Here is an 18,642-nt window from a genome sequence, read left to right as displayed (position 1 = left end):
AACACTTTATATAAACTTTAAGGAGCTATACAAATGCTAATTTTTCATTTAATAATAATGATGATGATAATAAGGATAACAGTTTCATTTACTGAGCACTTACATGTTCCAGGCACTTGCAGAAGGCATTTAATGCATTTTCTTTATTACTCACTAAACACAGATTGAGCAACCATTATACTCAAGGCATTCTCCTAAGTGCTTTATTTCTGATCTCTGTTAAGCTGAGATCTGGAACAGTAAGGCTAGGGACAGAGAAGTGGTGGGGGGGGGGGAGGTGCTCCGTTTCATGTACGGATTTCAGTTTTTCGGACTGCGTGACTGAGAAGTGGCAGCTGGCTTGTGGTGCCTCTGACAATTGCTCTGTTTTCTGCCACTGATGGCCTTCGGCTGACTAGTGCAGGGCTCCCTGAACCGGGGATTTGCCGCACGCAGGTGTGCATGTGCTTTTGATGCTTTTCTTTTATAAGCATTTGCATGTTTCTGCTCTTGAAATAGAGGGATTTATAAGTGTTTATTAGGTGCTTGTCTGTGCTGCCTCATCTGAGCCTCATGAAGTCAAGCCTTATTTTGTATTTGTACTGAGGCTTAGTGGTCATGAGATCCTCAGGTAATGAAGTCTGTAGGTGGTGGGGCATCGGTTTTTTGATGTTGCAAATTGCCCTGCTGTGAACATCATTGCAAAGTGAACTTTTTTCATATTTTGGTTTTGTGTCCTTCAGATAGTTTCCCTGAAGGAGAATCTGGGTCAGAGGGTCTGAACTTTTTATACAGATTGCGTGATTGGTTCACGGAAGGTTTTTGAATGGTGAAAATGGCACACTTGTAGTGTTTTGTTTTGGTTTTTAATGTTTGTTTATTTTTGAGAGAGTGAGAGCAAGTGAGGGAGGGGCAGAGAGAGAAGGGGACAGAGGATCCGAAGCAGACTCTGCACGAACAGCAGTGAGCCTGATGCAGGGCTTGAACTCACGAACCGTGAGATGATGACCTGAGATGAAGTCAGACGCTTAACGACGGACTGAGCCCCCCCAGGCGCCCCGGCACACTTGTAGTGTTACTTGGGGATCATGTGTTTTCTCATTCTACGGTGTTTTATTATGCCCGGGATCATAAGGTATTTCCAGAAAATCTGAACTGTTCTAATACCATACAACTTACATTTTCCCGGGTCCCCCCTTGCAATTATAATAAAAACAGTGTTACTGTGGCTCAGCCCCTACTGGATTTTGAGGAGGTCCCGCCTATGTCAGTTCCTCCCTATTAGTTCCTAACATCCTGGGGAGAAACTAAACTTCTCCATCTTGATTTATCCTTTCCTTAGTGTGTGAGTTGCTGCTCTTGCGGCTTCTTGATCTGCATGCAAATAGACTCCCTGCAGGGCTATCTTTGATGCACATCTGCTTTTTATTCGTAGTTCTGGCCCTCATGCTGGGAGCTCTGCTATACTCTTAGACAATATGTGAGCAAATTGATGGGGAAAATGAAGAGATATACTGTGTTTTTTTTTGCTGATGCAGTATGAATATGGAAAATCTATTTTGGTGTTGTGGGGCAAATAGAACGACTTCCATTCGGATGACTTGACTTCCCCTGTAATTCTCTCAACGGTTCCTAAAATACTTCTCTCCGCAATTCTTCCTACCCCACCAGATCTATTGATGAATGAAGCTACGTAGCCAATGGAAAGTCAGGGGAAGAAACCACGGCTATTCTTAAATAGATTTAAAAAAAAATCATAATTGCAACCATAGCCAATTTGTATGTGTATTTTGCTCTTTGTGCATTTCCTCAGCTAGTTTTTCACACTAGTGTGTTGAGTGGGATAATAGGAAAAAGCAAAAGAGTGGGACCTTGCAGGGGACTCTCAACAGAGCACACAGTGTGACCAGGGCTGGAGGGGACACAGAGAGTGCCGTGGCAGCAACTAAGTGGTTTGAGGGAGGGCCCAGGACAACCCTATGTAGCCCTTAGGACACTGGAGCCCCAGGAGGCCACTCCTACCTGGTTGGTTACACAGCAAGTCAGTGGGAAAGCCTGGATTTCAAACCAGGTCTTTCTACATTCAAATGGCACCTTCTTTATTTGCTTTTTTTGTTTTCTTTTTCCAGATTTGAATTTTCAAAATTACCTCTAAAATAATTCAGACTTCACAGAAGGGAACAAAAGGGCATACTGCTTCCCCCACCTTCTCTCATATCTGAGGCTTATGTTATTTTTTATTATTTTATTTTAATTCTAGTATAGTTAACATATAGTGCTTAGTTTCAGGTGTTCAGTATGGTGATTCAGCACTCCCATATGTTACCAGTGTGGACAAGCACACTCCTTAATCCCCCCCAGTCCCACTCACCTCCCCTCTGGCAACCATCAGTGTGCTCTCTATAGTTAAGTATCTGTTTCTTGGGGTGCCTGAGTGGCTAAGTTGGTTAAGCGGTTAAGCGTCTGACTTCAGGTCACAGGTCATGATCTCACAGTTTGTGGGTTTGAGTCCCATGTCTGTGCTGATGGCTCAGAGCCTGGAGTCTGCTTTAGATTCTGTGTCTCCCTCTCTCTCTGCCCCTCCCCTCTTGTGTTTCTCTCTCTCTCTCTCTCTCTCTCTCTCTCTCTCAAAAATAAATAAATGTTAAAAAAAAGGGGGGGGGCACCTGGGTGGTTCAGTTGGTTGAATGCCAACTTCGGCTCAGGTCATGATCTCACAGTTCGTGAGTGTGAGCCCCGCCATCAGACTCTGTGCTGTGACAGCTCAGAGCCTGGAGCCTGCTTCAGATTCTGTGTCTCCCTCTCTCTCTGCCCTTCCTCTGCTGATGCTCTGTCTCTCTCTCTCTCAAAAATAAATAAAAACTAAAAAAAAGAAAAAAACGAATCTGTTCCTTGTCTTGTCTCCTACCCTGTCCCCCCTTGCTTGTTTGTTTCTTAAATTCTACATTGTGAGTGAATCAAGTTTACAGTTTACATTTTCAAATCTCCCCCTTCCACCAATAGGACTCAAGAAGCTATTTTCATTTTGAATTTTTAAAACATGGCTCTTGGAGCGCTTGGGTGGCTCAGTGGGTTGAATGTCCTACTTCGGTTCATGGTTCGTGAATTCGAGCCTCACTGGGCTTGCTGCTGAGGATGCAGAACCCACTTAGGATCTTCTGCCCCCTCTATCTCCACCCCTCCCCCGCTCCCACTCTCTCTTTCAAAAATAAATAAATAACATTAAATAAACCTTAAAAAGACTCTTAAACCCTTGAATTTTTCTCGAATTAGGCCTTGGCAAGAACTATTTGCCTATTGGGGTGCCTGGGTGGCGCAGTCGGTTAAGCGTCCGGCTTCAGCCAGGTCACGATCTCACGGTCCGGGAGTTCGAGCCCCACGTCGGGCTCTGGGCTGATGGCTCAGAGCCTGGAGCCTCTTTCTGATTCTGTGTCTCCCTCTCTCTCTGCCCCTCCCCCGTTCATGCTCTGTCTCTCTCTGTCCCAAAAATAAATAAACGTTGAAAAAAAAAAATAAAAAAAAAGAACTATTTGCCTATCATGGATTTAGGGGGTTCCTCACCCTTATTGGAAATATCAGTTGGCCCCCAAAGTCTTGTACCTTAGACAGAAGGTTAACCCAAAAGAAGTGCTAAAATTCAAATGGGAAATTACAGTGCCACTTAGTTCCTGTGATTTGCCAATTAATAGGAGGGGATTAAAAACTATTACTCTCTTCCTATCCAAGTGGAGTTCAGTTTGAGAACCTTCCAGTAGTGAAGACTGGTAGACACTGAACTAAATTTCCCCTTCCAGCTTGATTCAACCAAGCTGCCCTAATTACAAGTTTGAAGGAGTTTATAATCTAGCAGGAAACAAGGTAGGCAGTCACCTTGCCAGGTAAAAAACAGGGTGCAGAGCAAATAACTCCTGGAAACAAGATCACAGAGAGAATACATCTATTCCAAAAGAAATCTTACCAGTTATTTACAGTATCCGTTCACAAGGAAATGGTCGGTCATGGCAGTTAAACCAGGGGTTGCAAAATCGCCCCTCTTTGGGAACTCAAGCGTGAAGTAGCTGAGTCTTGACCTAATAGGGAGGGAGCGGGCTGTCGCCAAATTGAGGAAAACATTCTTTCGCCATTGGACAGATCCTCAAGTTCTGTTCTTCGTGCCAGGGATATATCAGCCAACAAGGCCAACAGAAATCCCTGCCCTTCTGGAGTTTACATTCTAATTTGTCACTGCCTTGAAAAACAAATAACCAAGCCAGTTAGACTTCTCTCTAGAGTAAAAGTCAATGAGTCAGACACATTGGTGTGTTCCTGTAACCAAACTGCCCAGATCCCAGCTTTGTTTGCCTGGAGGCCCTTTTCACATAGCTGATGTTTCTGGATAAGTGAGATTCTTGTAATTACAATAGACGTTGAGGTGGCTAATTTTTGGCATTCTGCTCATTCTGTTGCCTTAATTTGCCAAATAACCATAATTATAAAATACTTTTGGCTCTACAAGGCAGCCCCTGGTCTATTTCGTTCCAGTTTTGCTACTGAATTGAAAATAGAGCATTGGGAAAAAGGCCATCTGTCCTTGCATGGATTGTGTTAATTGGTGATGCCCTAGTGCCGTTGACAACCACCCCAGCTCCCTCGGGGCTCCCCTGCGCTGGGAGCTCCCCCCATCCCCACGCCCACCCACCGGGAGCCGTGTGACTCTGATGAGGTCACTAGAATAACACGCTTGAGAGCTTGGACCTCAGAAACCATGTGCCTTTTCTTTGAGCTTCTTGTGGGAAAATGGGGATAAGGAGCATTTGTGACTGCTCTTATCTCATTTTTGCAGATGGAACTTCTGCTGGGTCTGCAAAGTGAGGCGAAATTGATAGTTTGGGAGAGAGAAAACGCTGGCCACTGGCAGGGATTAGAGTCCTCTGTTCTGTTCAGCCTTCAATGCCTGGGAGACTGTCTTTAGCAATTTAATGGATATTAAGGATGTGAATGACTGTGGCCCGGATTCCTGTCTCAGGAACTTCTTGGCGTGTGTACCCACGAGCTCCTGCTTGCCTTGCATGTGGGGGTGCTGTGCTGAGCCCGGAGCCAGTGATTTTGCCACGCCAGCATCTCAGCAGTCCCGACCTGGGGCATGTTCCACTGGGGGGACCTGAGAGTCCCGACAGGCCACGTTGTATTACAGAAGTGGTCTTGGGTTGTTACCGAGAATCTGTGTGCCCTCAAGTAATCCCATCACCCACTGAAATGCTGCCAAACGCCTCATGGGCATCTTTACATCTACACAAAGTCCAGTGGGCACTGTTGGGAGCCCAACATTTGTGTCTCCCCTGCATATGCCGAAGCCCCAACCCGCAATGGGTGGTCTTAGAAGGTGGGGCCTTTAAGGTGTTAAGTTTAAGTGAAGTTGTGAAGGTGGAGCCCCGTGATGAGATTAGTGTCCTTAGAAGAAGAGGAAGAACCGGGAGGGCTGAGGAGAGGCCATGTGAGCACACAGCCAGAATTTAGCCCCCTGCCAACCCCAGGAGGAGAGCTCTCACCAGAGCCCCACCATGCTGGCACCCTGGCCTCCGACTTCCCGCCTCCACAACTGTGGTATTTTGTTACGACAGCCCGAGTGGACTAGGACGGGCTCAAGTGCCTCTTTTTAGAGTCTTACCTGATCTGCCAGTAGGGTTGATAATGCTGTTCCTTTCTTCTTTGACCTCTGACCCCGTGCTCTCCTGGATTTATCTTTACCTTTCTCAATTTCCTTGCAACCTCTACTTCTCCTGACCCTCCTTGAGAGATTGAGATTCCTCAGAGTCCTGCTCTCTCTCTTTACTCTCTCTTCTCTTCCACCTACCGTCAGGACACCTCACTCCTCAAATTGGGGTCTGTGGACCAGCACATAGGCCTCACTTGTGACTTTATCAGAAATTCGGATCTCAGGCTCCACCTCAGACCTGCCGAATCTGAACCTGCCTTTAACAGGAGACACTCACAGAGTCTGAAGGGCCTACTCTTTAACGTCTCAGTGACCAAGGGTGCTCCCCAGCACCTGTGTACATGTGGACACCAGACCTCTCCCCTGGGCCCTAGACCAGTCCCATAGGGATAGCAAATGTTCCCTGTCTAGAGCTTTGCTCCTCTTTTTCCAAATAAGCACCTATTCCTTCGGGCAACCAATAAAATACAGGGGCTCTTCAAAAACTTAAACAAAATTGTTTTTTAATGTTTTGTTTATTTTTGGGAGAGAGAGAATGCGAGTGGAGGAAGGACAGAGAGAGGGGGACAGCAGATCTGAAGTGGCTATGCACGGAGAGCAGCAAGCCCGATACGGGACCCAGACTCACAAACTGCAAGATCCTGTCCTGGGCCGATGTCAGACACTCAACCAACCCAGCCACCCAGGTGCCCGTCTTCAGGAACTTTTACTTTAGAACTTCCATTTAACCTCATACTCCTGGTTAAATGGTTCCTTTGGGGTTAAGAGAGCTAATCTAATAGGCAATATGCTCTGATCCGGCTGACCCCATTGTTCAGCTGGCCTCTCCTCTGAGTGATCCGTGCAGCTAACAGCCTTTGCTAAATATTTTGAATATTGCCCAAGGTATCATGTTCAATTCATACCTTGTCTAGCTTTCTCCCTCTGTAGTAAACTTGAAAGTATACAGGTACTTAATAAATATTTTTAATTAGTATTATTCATTATATTTGTTACTAACTGTAACATATTAAAGGTATTAGGACTTAATAAATATTTTTAATGGTGAGCAAACATCAAGTTCTCTTGAGTGAAGTGCAAGCTTTCCAGAATATTTGTGAATGACCCTAGGTAGGGTTCCCTGGGAATGTAGTGTGACCTGATATGTCACATGATTGAATCATCCAACATCTTTTTGGGACAAGAAAAGTCAGAGGCAATGCAACTGTCTGACAACAGAGGACATTAATTATAGTAAATTCACACAAATACTTTGCAGCCATTACAATGATTAGAGTACATTTATTAACATTCATGATGTCAAACTAAATGAAAAGAACAAAGTAAAGATAAAATGATTACAGTTTTGTATTTTTTTTTTTTAAAAAGAGCAAGAACATAAGTGGGGAAGAGGTGCGGGGGTGGGGAGAGAGAGAGAGAGAGAGAGAGAGAGAGTGAGTGAGTCTTAAGCAAGCTCCATGCTCAGTGCAGGGCCCTACATGGGGCTTGATGCTACTACCCTAGGATCATGACCTGAGCAGAAATCAAGAGTCAGACACTCGACCAACTGAGCCACCCAGGCACCCCAGTTTTGGATTTTTTTTTTGAGGTATGGTGAAATATATGTAATGTACAGTTTACCATTTTAACCCTTTTAAGAGTACAATAACATTAAGTACATTCCTATTGTTAAGCAACCATCACCATCGTCTATCTGCAGAACATTATTTTTTAATCATTTCAAACTGAAACTCCATACCCGTTAAACAATAACTTCCCATTCTTTGTCTGTCCAGCCCCTGATAACCACCATTCTTTGTGTTTTTATGAATTTGACTCACATAAGTGGAGTCATGTATTTGTCACTTTGTGACTGGCTTATTTCCCTTAGCATAATGTCGTCAGGGTTCGTCCGTGTTGCAACATGTGTCAGAACTTCCTTTTTAAGGCTAATATTCCATGATGTTCATAAACTTTATTTTGTTTACCACTTGAGTTGCTTCTACCTCTTGGCCCTTACGAATAATGCTGCTATGAAGATAGCTGCACGGATATCTGTTCGAGCCCCTGCTTTCACTTCTTTTGGGCATATACCCAGCCGTGGAACTGGTCGGTCATATGGTAATTCTATTTTTAATATTTTGCAGAGCCACCATACTGTCTTCCAACAGAGGCTGCACCATTTTACATTCCCACCAGCAGTGCCCAAGCCTTCCAATTTCCCTGTGTCCTTGCTAGCACTAGTTATTTTCGGGTTTTGTTTTTGTTTTTTATAGTCGCCGTTGTAATGGATATGAGGTCTCAGTGTTGTTTTTAAAAAGATGTATGGAGGGGCGCCTGGGTGGCGCAGTCGGTTAAGCATCCGACTTCAGCTCAGGTCACGATCTCGCGATCCGTGAGTTCGAGCCCCGCGTCGGGCTCTGGGCTGATGGCTCAGAGCCTGGAGCCTGCTTCCCATTCTGTGTCTCCCTCTCTCTCTGCCCCTCCCCCGCTCATGCTCTGTCTCTCTCTGTCTCAAAAATAAATAAAACGTTAAAAAAAAATTAAAAAAAAAAGATGTATTGACAGGCATACATAATAGAGAAAAAAAAAATTCTCCAAAGGATTTACTCCAAATAAAAACAGTACCTATTGGGTGGCAGGACGTAGATGATTTTTGTCATCTTTGTAGATGATTGTTCTCCTTTTGCTCTATGCTCTCCTTTTTCTGCATTAAGGATGTATAATACGTGTAATTAAAAATGCCTGAAACTCAGAGTCAAGGTTTATCAGTTCAGATGTTGGCAGCAACTTGTTTGCCTCTGGCTGTGCAGCGCTCACGTGGGTCCTCATACTTGCTGATTTTGGACTTGAGGCTGCCCCTGTCACGTTGCCACTCTTCACGTTGAGGCCCTCCACGGATGCTCCAGTGCTTGGGGCCCGGCTGCTGCTCATTCCTCTGCCCAGTGAAGCAGAACCAGGTTTTCTTGGCATTGGATGAGATGCAGGAAACTATTATAACCAGGTGTCAGCTTTCTGGTGCCCTAGGCCACTTCCTCCCCCATTTGGATTTTTAGCACAAAGAAATCTCCTTTTTGGGGGTGTTTACTCAGCAAGGTTTGGGCCGGTCGTCTTAACTGATTGCAAATGGAAGGGAAAGTTACTTTCTTCCTATTCTGTGAATTATATGCTCTGTCATTTTCCAAAGAGTTTCAAGGCTCATACATCACAAGATTGACTCTGTGTCGGCTTAAAAAGCAGTGAGGGTTGCATGTGTACCAGTTCAGAAAGAACCAAAAGAAAAGCTTTCATGGAGCAAATTACTACCTTTATGAAAATAAGGGCTGTCCAGTTTACAGTAATATAATTTATTCCTTTTTTTTTTTGCTTACTGTATTTATTGATGTGGTAGCTGAAAGGATGGCTTTCTGCTTGTTTTTTTTTTAGGGGTGGAGAGGAAGCCAGGGACGGGTATAAAAAGAGGCTTCAGTTAAAGCTCTCTGTACTTGTAATTGGGTGTTTTAATCAGTTACCAATGACCTTTCGTGGGGACCTTCTTTTGGTTGTTTTGCTTTGACGGGACGATTCTGGCTGCCGAGTTCGAGGGCCAAGATTTTGAAGCAAAGTCCAAGAGACTGTTGGAACAGTCCAAACTTGAGCTGTTAGCACTTGTGCTGATCTTGTGCAGATAGGAGACGGACTGGTGAGATCCGACAACTGAGCCTGGGGCCTCATAGAGATGGAAGGAGTGGAAGCTGAGGACAAATTGTGTATCGGGGAGGCGCGAGAGCAATTCCACATCTTCATCATGTTACATCTGGATAAGGCATCGCTGTTGCTTTTATCTCCACATCTCTTCCCTGTGCTCAGATTTCTCACAGACCTCTCAAGAGAGAAGCCGTCGATAACTTCGGGTTTGGCTTTCTGCCACCTTCTCCCCTCACTTCCAGCTTCCTCCATGCCTGCCATTCCTTTCCGTCAGCATAGCCCCAGCCTGGTGCAGGCCTTAGTGGCCCAGATCGTATGGAGGCAACTTCAGACTCCACTGTAGGCACCGTGCCTGCCCACAGCCTGACTGTGGGCTCATCTCTGGTTACTCTGGGCACACCCACCCCTGACCCAGCTGGCCCCGTGGTCTTTTTCAGGTCACTGCCTCTGACTCACCTGCTCGTGTCTTTTTCTCTAGGCACATCTAGAATCCATGTGCTCCAGCACCCGCTGCACCCTCCCTCCCCTCTCTCCCTACAGTGCGTAACCACTCATTTTAGTCTGTTCACCATTATGCGCATCCGCAGGGAGAAGGCAGGCAGCCATTGAAAAGAGGTCCAGCACAGGTTGATGGGAGGGTACAGGGACCTTTTATAATTCCAAGTGGGATCGGGATAACAACTATGGGTTAGATGGCATTACATTAATTGTTCCTGAGTTTTCTTCTTACCAAAGTTAAGTCACCACCTCATTTTAAAACCTTTTTTAGGGGCGCCTGGGTGGATCAGTCGGTTAAGCGTCCGACTTCAGCTCTGGTCACGATCTCGCGGTCCGTGGGTTCGAGCCCCGCGTCGGGCTCTGGGCTGATGGCTTGGAGCCTGGAGCCTGCTTCCGATTCTGTGTCTCCCTCTCTCTCTGCCTCTCCCCCATTCATGCTCTGGCTCTCTCTGTCTCAAAAATAAATAAAGGTTAAAAAAAAATTTTTTTAAACCTTTTTAAAATAAAACAAGGCCATGTTTACATGTGGAGGTTAACCACGGACCCACCACTTAAGTAAGACATTTTTAATATAAAAAGAAAGTAATGAGAAAAAAGGTGGAAGCCGGTTACATGAGAAGTAAGCCATTTCGATGTATTTGTAATTTAATAACGTTTGTTATGCCAAGAGAGAGTTGCCCTGTCCTTTTTAAAGCCTGTTGTTGAATGATGTGGGGCTGCTTTTGAGAACATTCACTGGAGAGAAATGAACTGAGTGCTTGTCTGTCATTGACAAGGTACAAACAGGAACCCCCTGACCGTGACCTCAGATAGTAATTTTAATTGTGGGTAGAACATGTGTTTCCTATAAGCTTTGCCAGGCACTGTTGCTTCTTATTTGTTCAATTTCTGCTGAAGAGGTGAAAGAGAGACGACTGCTGGCTTCTTTGGACAGATGGAGGTCTAATGGATATGAAGTCGGGGAATTCCTGATCCTTTGCCAAATTAATATTCATAAGCGTCATGTTGGTCTCAGTCTGTGGCAACCCGTGTGATTTGGCAGCTGGAAACTTTAGTGCATGCTCCTTATGGAATGGGTATTGACTTTATCGATGCCCGGCAGATGCAGAGCTAAGATGAGTGATGTTTATTTGCTTCTGTAATCCCAAGGGCTCAAGGCACTTGACACATTTTTGATAGCCCTCCAGAGTGTGGCTCCGAAACCCTGCCCCTGGGCAAGAGGTTGAATTCTCAGGAGCGTTGCTCGTCCGCTGGTGAACGCATGCAGGATCCAGTTCTCTGTCGTACCAGGAATATTTTGGTGGGCATCACTCCTGCCTGAATCCCGGCATCAGATGGAGGTTGTGCAGGCTGTATACCGCCTCTACTCCTCTTGTAAGCAGTTGTGAATCTGTGAGTAGCCAACCTACATCACTGAAATGGAAAGCAACGCGGTGAGGATCAAATTGTCTTCTATTTATGAGGCAATGAATCTTGCATTTTCAATAAATGTTGGTTGGGGGTTTGCTGTATGTTAGGCTTGTTCTAGTTGCTGGGAATCCAGCAGCATTTAAGTAAGATAGGCGAGATTTGCTCCCTCATGGGGCTTACAGTTTTGTAGTGAAGACAAACAGGAAACAAGTTAATGAATGAGACAACTTCAAATAGTGGTAGCTACATGAAAATGAAAAAGCCTAATTAGTGCAGAGTTACTAGGATTTGGGGGGACAGGGAACGTCGTAAATTATTATGGTGGGGAGGGGCTATCTTAGAGGCATTTGACCTAAGATCTGAATGGTAAGAAGGGGCCATCTATGTGAAGATACGGCATGAGGGGGCTTGCTGGCATGTAGGGGCTTTCTAGGCATGAAGGAACAAATGCAGAGGTCACGAGGCAGAAATGAATTTGAATTTGGCAAGTTCAGAGAACAGAAAGAAGGATACTGCTCCTCCCATGGCTGAGAGGAAGAGTTCTAGAAGGTGACGTTTGAAGATTGAAAAGGGTCGGATCATTCAAGGCCTTATGTTATAAGGATATTAGGTCATATTCTCCGGGCAAGGGAGAAACCATTAGAGAGTCTTAAGCAGGGTCTGATAAACAGTGCTTCTTTCTACCCAACTTTATAGTTATAGTCTATAGTCTTCCCTTTTTATATCCTGACTTTTTACTATCTAATGTTCCAGATTAAAAAAAAAAATTTTTTTTAATGTTTTTATTTATTTTTGAGACAGGCAGAGACAGAGCATGAACAGAGAGGGTCAGAGAGAGGGAGACACAGAATCTGAAACAGGCTCCAGGCTCTGAGCTGTCAGCACAGAGCCCGACGCGGGGCTCGAACTCACGGACCGCGAGATCATCACCTGAGCCGAAGTCAGCCGCCTAACCGACTGAGCCACCCAGGCGCCCCAATGTTCCAGATTTTTTATAAATACTTATATATATTTGATAAAAAAAAAAAGAGATCATGCCTAGTTTTACAACTGAATTCATCCACATATCTATATATCTGGAACAACTTCCCTGGTCGGTAATTACATGTTACAGTCCATCGCATATGCATCATAGCCAATGTCATTAACCCCAATCAATTGAACTAGTAAGGGTTACTGTCTTTGTTTTCTCTGGTTATAAAAGTAATAGTTGTTCCTTGTTATATTTTTTGTTTTGTTTTTTGTTCTTATATTTTTAAGTAGTACAGAATTAGATAAAATAAAATTGTATCTATTTCTAACTTCGTTTTATGTCGTCTGAGTGCCCAAGTTTACTATTTGGAGGGAATAATTACCTAGTTAACATATGTACCTAAAATATCGTTTTGACCTCAATAAGAAAATGTTAGTTTATGTATTATTGAAAGGGTCTTTTTTAATTAACAGAGACATGCTCTTAATGAAATAATTTTGGGTTTTCTTTTTCTGCCTGATGTCTATACCCTTCTAATTCCTTTTTTTTTTAATTACATTTTTTTAGTGTTTATTTTTTGACAGAGAGAGAGAGAGAGAGAGAGACAGAGTGCCACGAGGGAGGGGAAGAGAGGGAGACACAGAATCTGAAACAGGCTCCAGGCTCCAAGCTGTCAGCATAGAGCTTGACACAGGGCTTGAACTCACAGAGTGAGAGATCATGGCCTGAGCTGAAGTTGGACGCTTAACCGACTGATCCACCTAGGCACCGCCCTCCCCGTACCCTTCTAACTCCTAAATCAGTAATTGCACACAGGATAGCAATAGCATATAGTAGGATGTATGCTAGATTAGGAGTTAGGAGATCTGAATTCAGTTCCACTCTGCCTTTAACCAGCTGTGCATACGTAGACAGATTGGGGCTCCGAGCCTCTAACCCAGTGCTCTTTCCCCTGCACCATGAGGAATTCTCTCTTGTGCTTTTGCCAGGGACCCCTGTTGCACCATCGTGCTTTCCTCCTGAAGCTGAAAAGACCTGGTCTTTGAGTTTTCAGAAATCGGATGCAAACAATGCAATATACAATAGTTTGATTTAAGAATGATATACATTTCTTATTGGCATAAATAGTAAATGTTCCCCTGAATTTCTTTGTTTCTACTTCTACTCTTTAAGAATACATAAATAAAACCGAAGAAGCTTGATACCCAAGGAGAACGTGTTGATCAATGTGGCACATGACCAGATGGATGGGTTCTGAGTGGACTCAGCATATCCATACAGTAGTCCCCCCCCCCCCCCCTTATCCTCAGGGGATACGTTTTAAGATCCCCAGAGGATGCCTGAAACCAAGGGTAGTACCTAACCCTATTTATACCATGTTTTTCCCTAAACATACATGCCCATGATAAAGTTTAATTTATGAGTTAGGCAAAGTAAGAGGATTAACAGCAATAATTATAAAATATAACCATTATAATAGTATACTGTAATAGAAGTTATATGAATGTGGTCTCTCTCTCTTTCTCTCTCTCTCTCTCTCTCTCTCTCTCTCTCAAACTATCACATTGTACTGCACTCATCTTCTCCTCATGACAGTATGAGATGGTAAAATGCCTACGTGCTGAGATGAAGCAAGGGGAATGATGTAAGCATGGTCTTCTTAAGGCTTAATTGTTTTGCTTTTCATATTTTAGTTGTATAGCACACCAGAAGTTGATGTTTGTGAATAGTGTGAGATGGGGGGCTGTGGGGTTTTGTGTTAAGATTTTTGCACACTCACATGTGGGGTATGTTTTCATCATATATTTTCTGTGTTCAGGGGGCACCTATTGTGAACATTGGATCTTCTGAACTAATCCAATAATTTTCTTATGTCTCCACTCTAATATTCTATGTCTTTGTGTTTTTGTCTGCTTTTTGGGTAGACAAAGCTTTACTTTCCAATTCTTCTATTACATTCTAAATTTTTTTTTTTATTTTTTTAATGTTTAGTTTTGAGAGAGAGAGAGAGAGAGAGAGAGCGTGTGAGCAGGGGAGGGGCAGAGAAAGAGAGGGAGACACAGAATCCAAAACAGGCTCCAAGCTCCAGGCTGTCAGCACAGAGCCCTATGTGGGGCTTGAACTCACGAACTGCAAGATCGTGACCTGAGCTGAAGTCAGATGCTTAGCTGACTCAACCACCCATGCGCCCCTAAATTCCAACTTTCCACTATCATTATTTTTGATTCCAAGAGGGTTTTAGTTCCCAAATGTTTCTTTTTTAAAGACTCCTTGCGTTGTTTCATTTATGCACTTTTTTGTGTGTCTGAGGATAGTAACTATAGTGGTTTTTAAGTTGAAGTTTTTTAAGTTTATTTAAGTTGTTTAAGCCTTTACGTTTATTTATTTATTTTTGAGATAGAGCGCCCACAAGCAGAGAGAGAGGCAGAGAGAGGGAGAGAGAGAATCCCAGGCAGGCTCTGCACGATCAGTGCAGAGCCGAATCCGGGCTCAAACCCCAAACTGTGAGATCACGACCTGGGCTGCAACCAAGAGTCGGACGGACATTTAGCCGACTGAGCCATCCAGGCGCCCCATCCTTGCCTTTTTCTTTTAAGCTCTGAATTATCCTTATTTCCTGAGTTCATTCCCCACCCTCCTCCCCTTCTGAATCCCCCATCCCAGCTCTTATATTAGAGGCTTTTAATTAATCTGGTGATCTTTGGTTGTCTGTTCATTTAGGAATGAGACACTAAGAAGCTGATCAGAAGGTCTTATGAATTGGCAGCTGCATTGTGAATGAGTTTTGTTGGATCTGGCAGTTTTGTTGGACTTAGTTCCTGCATCCCCCGAGTGACAGTGCCTTTTTCCTCAGCGTGGTCAGTCACTCCAAAGATAGAGCTCAGTCTTCTGCCTGGAGGTTAGAAGGCTGACTGCTAGTCTAATGGGGCCAGGGTGTTTCACCATTTAGCATGATTTCTATTTAATCCCCTGTGTTCCTGTGGTGCCTCGCCTCCCCGCTCTATTCTCCTGTAGTCTGCTATCCCCAGTAGGTGTGCAGCCTATCCACAGAGTAAAATCTAGCTTTCTTCCAGGGAGGGGAAGGCTAATTGTCTAGGGGGCAAGAACTTTTAAAGACCTTCCATTAATCCTCCTATTTTTAACCCCATCCTGTTCTGGCTGCCTTTAGAAATCCTCTGTTCCTTCATGCCTGACACTTTCTGAGATTCTGCAGTTGGCTTACTTTTTATTGTATTCCTTCCCTGTTGGTTCGGTTCTCTGTCTTGCTACATTGTATATACCATCTGTTGGGTCACTCCCAGCTTCCCCCAGGTGGTTCACCTCTTTAACCTGCTGTTCCCTTCTCTCCTTTCCCTGTATCTTTGTGGCTTCTTTCTTAATTTCTTTACTATCAGTGGTGTTTTAGGAGAGAGCAGATATAAACCTGTGTTTTCAACCTGCTGTATTAAATCAGAAGTTGTATGTACCACAATTTATCCAACTGATTTCCTGCTAATGGAAACTTATTCCGTTGTGTTTGGAGTTATAAATCATGCTAATGACCGGGCACCTGGGTGGCTCAGTCGGTTGAGCCTCCCACTTCAGCCCAGGTCACGATCCCTTGGTTTGTGGGTTTGAGCCCTGCGTCAGGCTCTGTGCTGACAGCTCGGGGCCTGGAGCCTGCTTGGGATTCTGTGTCTCCCTCTCTCTCTGCCCCTCCCCCACTCTGTCTCCCCAAAATAAATAAACATTAAAAAAATTTTTTTAAAATAATGCTACTGTGCCTTTATACAAACATATCTGAGCACATGGGGGAGTGTTGCTCTATGACATTACAAACTGTAGAAGCCTTGGGTCTGAAGTTAAGTTTGTTTAAAGTTTTGACAGATACTGCCTAATGTGACTCAAAAAAATTGAATCAACTAATACTCCTATCAACAGTGTGAGACAGAACACATGTTTTTTTTTTAAATACAGAAAGATTTATTTATTTTTATTTTTTTTCAATATATGAAGTTTATTGTCAAATTGGTTTCCATACAACACCCAGTGCTCATCCCAAAAGATGCCCTCCTCAATGCCCACCACCCACCCTCCCCTCCCTCCCACCCCCCATCAACCCTCAGTTTAGAACACATGTTTTTATTCATGAACTAGCTATATGTCCTCCTTGATCCTTGACTGACAGATTTCTCTGTGGGGTTGAAAACATTCTATTTAATAATTTTGGCAGATTTTCGCATTAGGTAACCGAAAAATTCAATACTGAACATTATAGTTCTTCAAGACAAAAAAATGATACCATGTGGGTGATTAAATTACCAACAGGAATGGAGCCAGTATGATTGCTTGGATTTTCTTTATTTCTACTCTATTCTTGTGGCTCATAGTACTTCAGTTTCATAGGCTTCCAGAACTTTAAGTATTAAAGGAACTGATGATCGATTTGGTAATAGTCTGCTTTCACAAAATTGCTTTAGTGAGCATCCTTCATTTGTCTGCTTCATGTCACAGACTCATTCTCCTGATCCTTCTGCTTCTGACATGGCTGCTGGCCTATCTGATTACGTGAGTGCTTATGCAAAAAGAGGTAAAAAATGCAGTTAGGCCTGTAGAACGCTGGTAGTGTAAGTATGTGGGACGGAGAACCAGCTGAGAATTGGGAAGAGCCACAGACAGGGAGTTTGACAGCTTTGGGTTTGCATCCTGGCTCAGCCACAGATCATTGCATGATCTTGGAAAATCATGTAGGCCCTGAGCCATATTTATGTAAGACAAGAATAACAATGGTTACAAAAACTAGTAAGGATTTTTGGGTGCAGTGAAAGAAATTAAATTCAGCATGACTAAAATCAAAAAACAAATTCATTTATTTACTTAACAGAGAACCCCAGGGATAGAATTTAGACATAGCCGAATTCAGATGTTTACACAATTCCAGAAATATGTATTTCTTTACCTCTCGCTCCTTCTCTTTCCTGGGTTGGCTTCATTTTAGGTGGGGGTCTCTCAAAGTGGAGAGAAAAATGGCTTACCACGGGCGCCTGGGCAGCTCAGTCGGTTGGGCATCCGACTCTTGGTTTCGGCTCAGGTCATGATGTCACCGTTAAGGGGTTCGGGTCCCTCGTCAGGCTCTGTGCTGACAGTGTGGAGCCTGCTTGAGATTCTCCCTTTCTCTCTGCCCCTCCCCTGCTTGTGCTCTCTCTGTCTCCTAAAACAAATAAACGAACTTAAAATAAAACAAAAAATGGCTGCCAGCAGCTCTTTATATCCATTCTGGGTCTTGGGAAGCCCATGCAAAGAAAGCACTCTTTCCCAACTGTTTCGGCAAATGTCCCGCAGCTGACTCTTAGCTCTAGCTTGGCACGTAAGTGTCTGGTCAGTCAGTGTCTCCAGCTGGCCGGGCCTCTCCAGGAGCGTGTAGGTTCTCAAGGCATGTGAACCGAGAATAGATAAGATGCCCAAGGAAAGCTGCTGCCGCCTCCAGGTAAGGACAGGATGCTGGGCAGAAAGAAAACGAGAGCTGTTTTTCTCACTGGATGGTCTCAGGCTTAAATACCGTAATATTTTGAATATAAGCTCCATAGCGCATATAACATAGTAAAGTATTCTTTTTGTCCCATTTTATGGATACTCAACCCACGTAAATTATTTGTAGTTAATTTTTGCAAGTTCTTTTAGGCCTGGAGGGCCTCATGCTTATTCCTAAACTACTCTTGTCCCAGGCCACATGACCTGAAGGATAACTTTAAGGGAACGTTAATAACCTTTAGTGGATAGTCTATGTGCATTTATCATCATCTTTATAGAGTCTTGTTTAAAATGCCTTGGTCAGGGGCACCTGGGTGGCTCAGTCGGTTAAGTGTCTGACTTCAACTCAGGTCGTGATCTCATGGTTCGTGAGTTTGAGCCCCGTGTCAGGCTGTGTGCTGACAGCTGGGAGCCTGCTTTGGACTCTGTGTCTCCCTCTCTCCCTGCCCCTCCCCTGGTTGAGCTCTGCCTCTCTTTCTCTCTCAAAAAATAAATACACATTAAAAAAATATTTTTTTTTAATGCCTTGGTCAATGAGATAATGCTCACGATAGATTATTTTATCTTGGTATATAATGGTTATGGTCAATTAAGACATGCACAGTTTTAAAACATTGAAGTTGACCTTTTGTTTGCTTGTTAGTATGACACCGAAAACAGAAGAAGCCATTGGGAGGACATGGTTATCATATTAGTGCAAAGTATGACAGCATCTTCCAAATATTCCCTGTTTCTCTTGGCAGCCAATCTTGACATTATCCGTGAACTGATCTAAACTTTTCTTGAATCTACTTATACCTAAATTGGTATTGCCTCCGGAGATGAGAGCCATAATTTTTTTGTGGGTCCTTTCGATACACCTCATTTTGTGTGATGGTATGTTGAGTGAGTACTATTTACAGAATATAAT

General features: G+C 43.8%; 1 protein-coding gene across 4 annotated transcripts in view; it reads left to right on the top strand.

Moving 5' to 3' along the window:
- The window catches only part of SLC16A12 (solute carrier family 16 member 12), an 83,438-nt gene that overhangs the window by 16,862 nt on the left and 47,934 nt on the right, over positions 1–18,642 (top strand). The window contains exon 2 of one of the 4 annotated variants that reach the window (XM_047825619.1): positions 10,988–11,271. The exons of the other annotated variants lie outside the window; for them this stretch is intronic. The gene's annotated coding sequence lies outside the window, so the exon portion shown is untranslated. The remainder of the gene's footprint in view (positions 1–10,987; positions 11,272–18,642) is intronic. 4 annotated transcript variants of the gene reach the window in all.

This window comes from Prionailurus viverrinus, chromosome D2, assembly GCF_022837055.1.
Source record: "Prionailurus viverrinus isolate Anna chromosome D2, UM_Priviv_1.0, whole genome shotgun sequence".
NCBI classification, from domain to species: Eukaryota; Metazoa; Chordata; class Mammalia; order Carnivora; family Felidae; genus Prionailurus; species Prionailurus viverrinus.
Note: the sequence above shows the minus strand (reverse complement) of the source record. Positions and strands in the feature narration are given on the sequence as shown.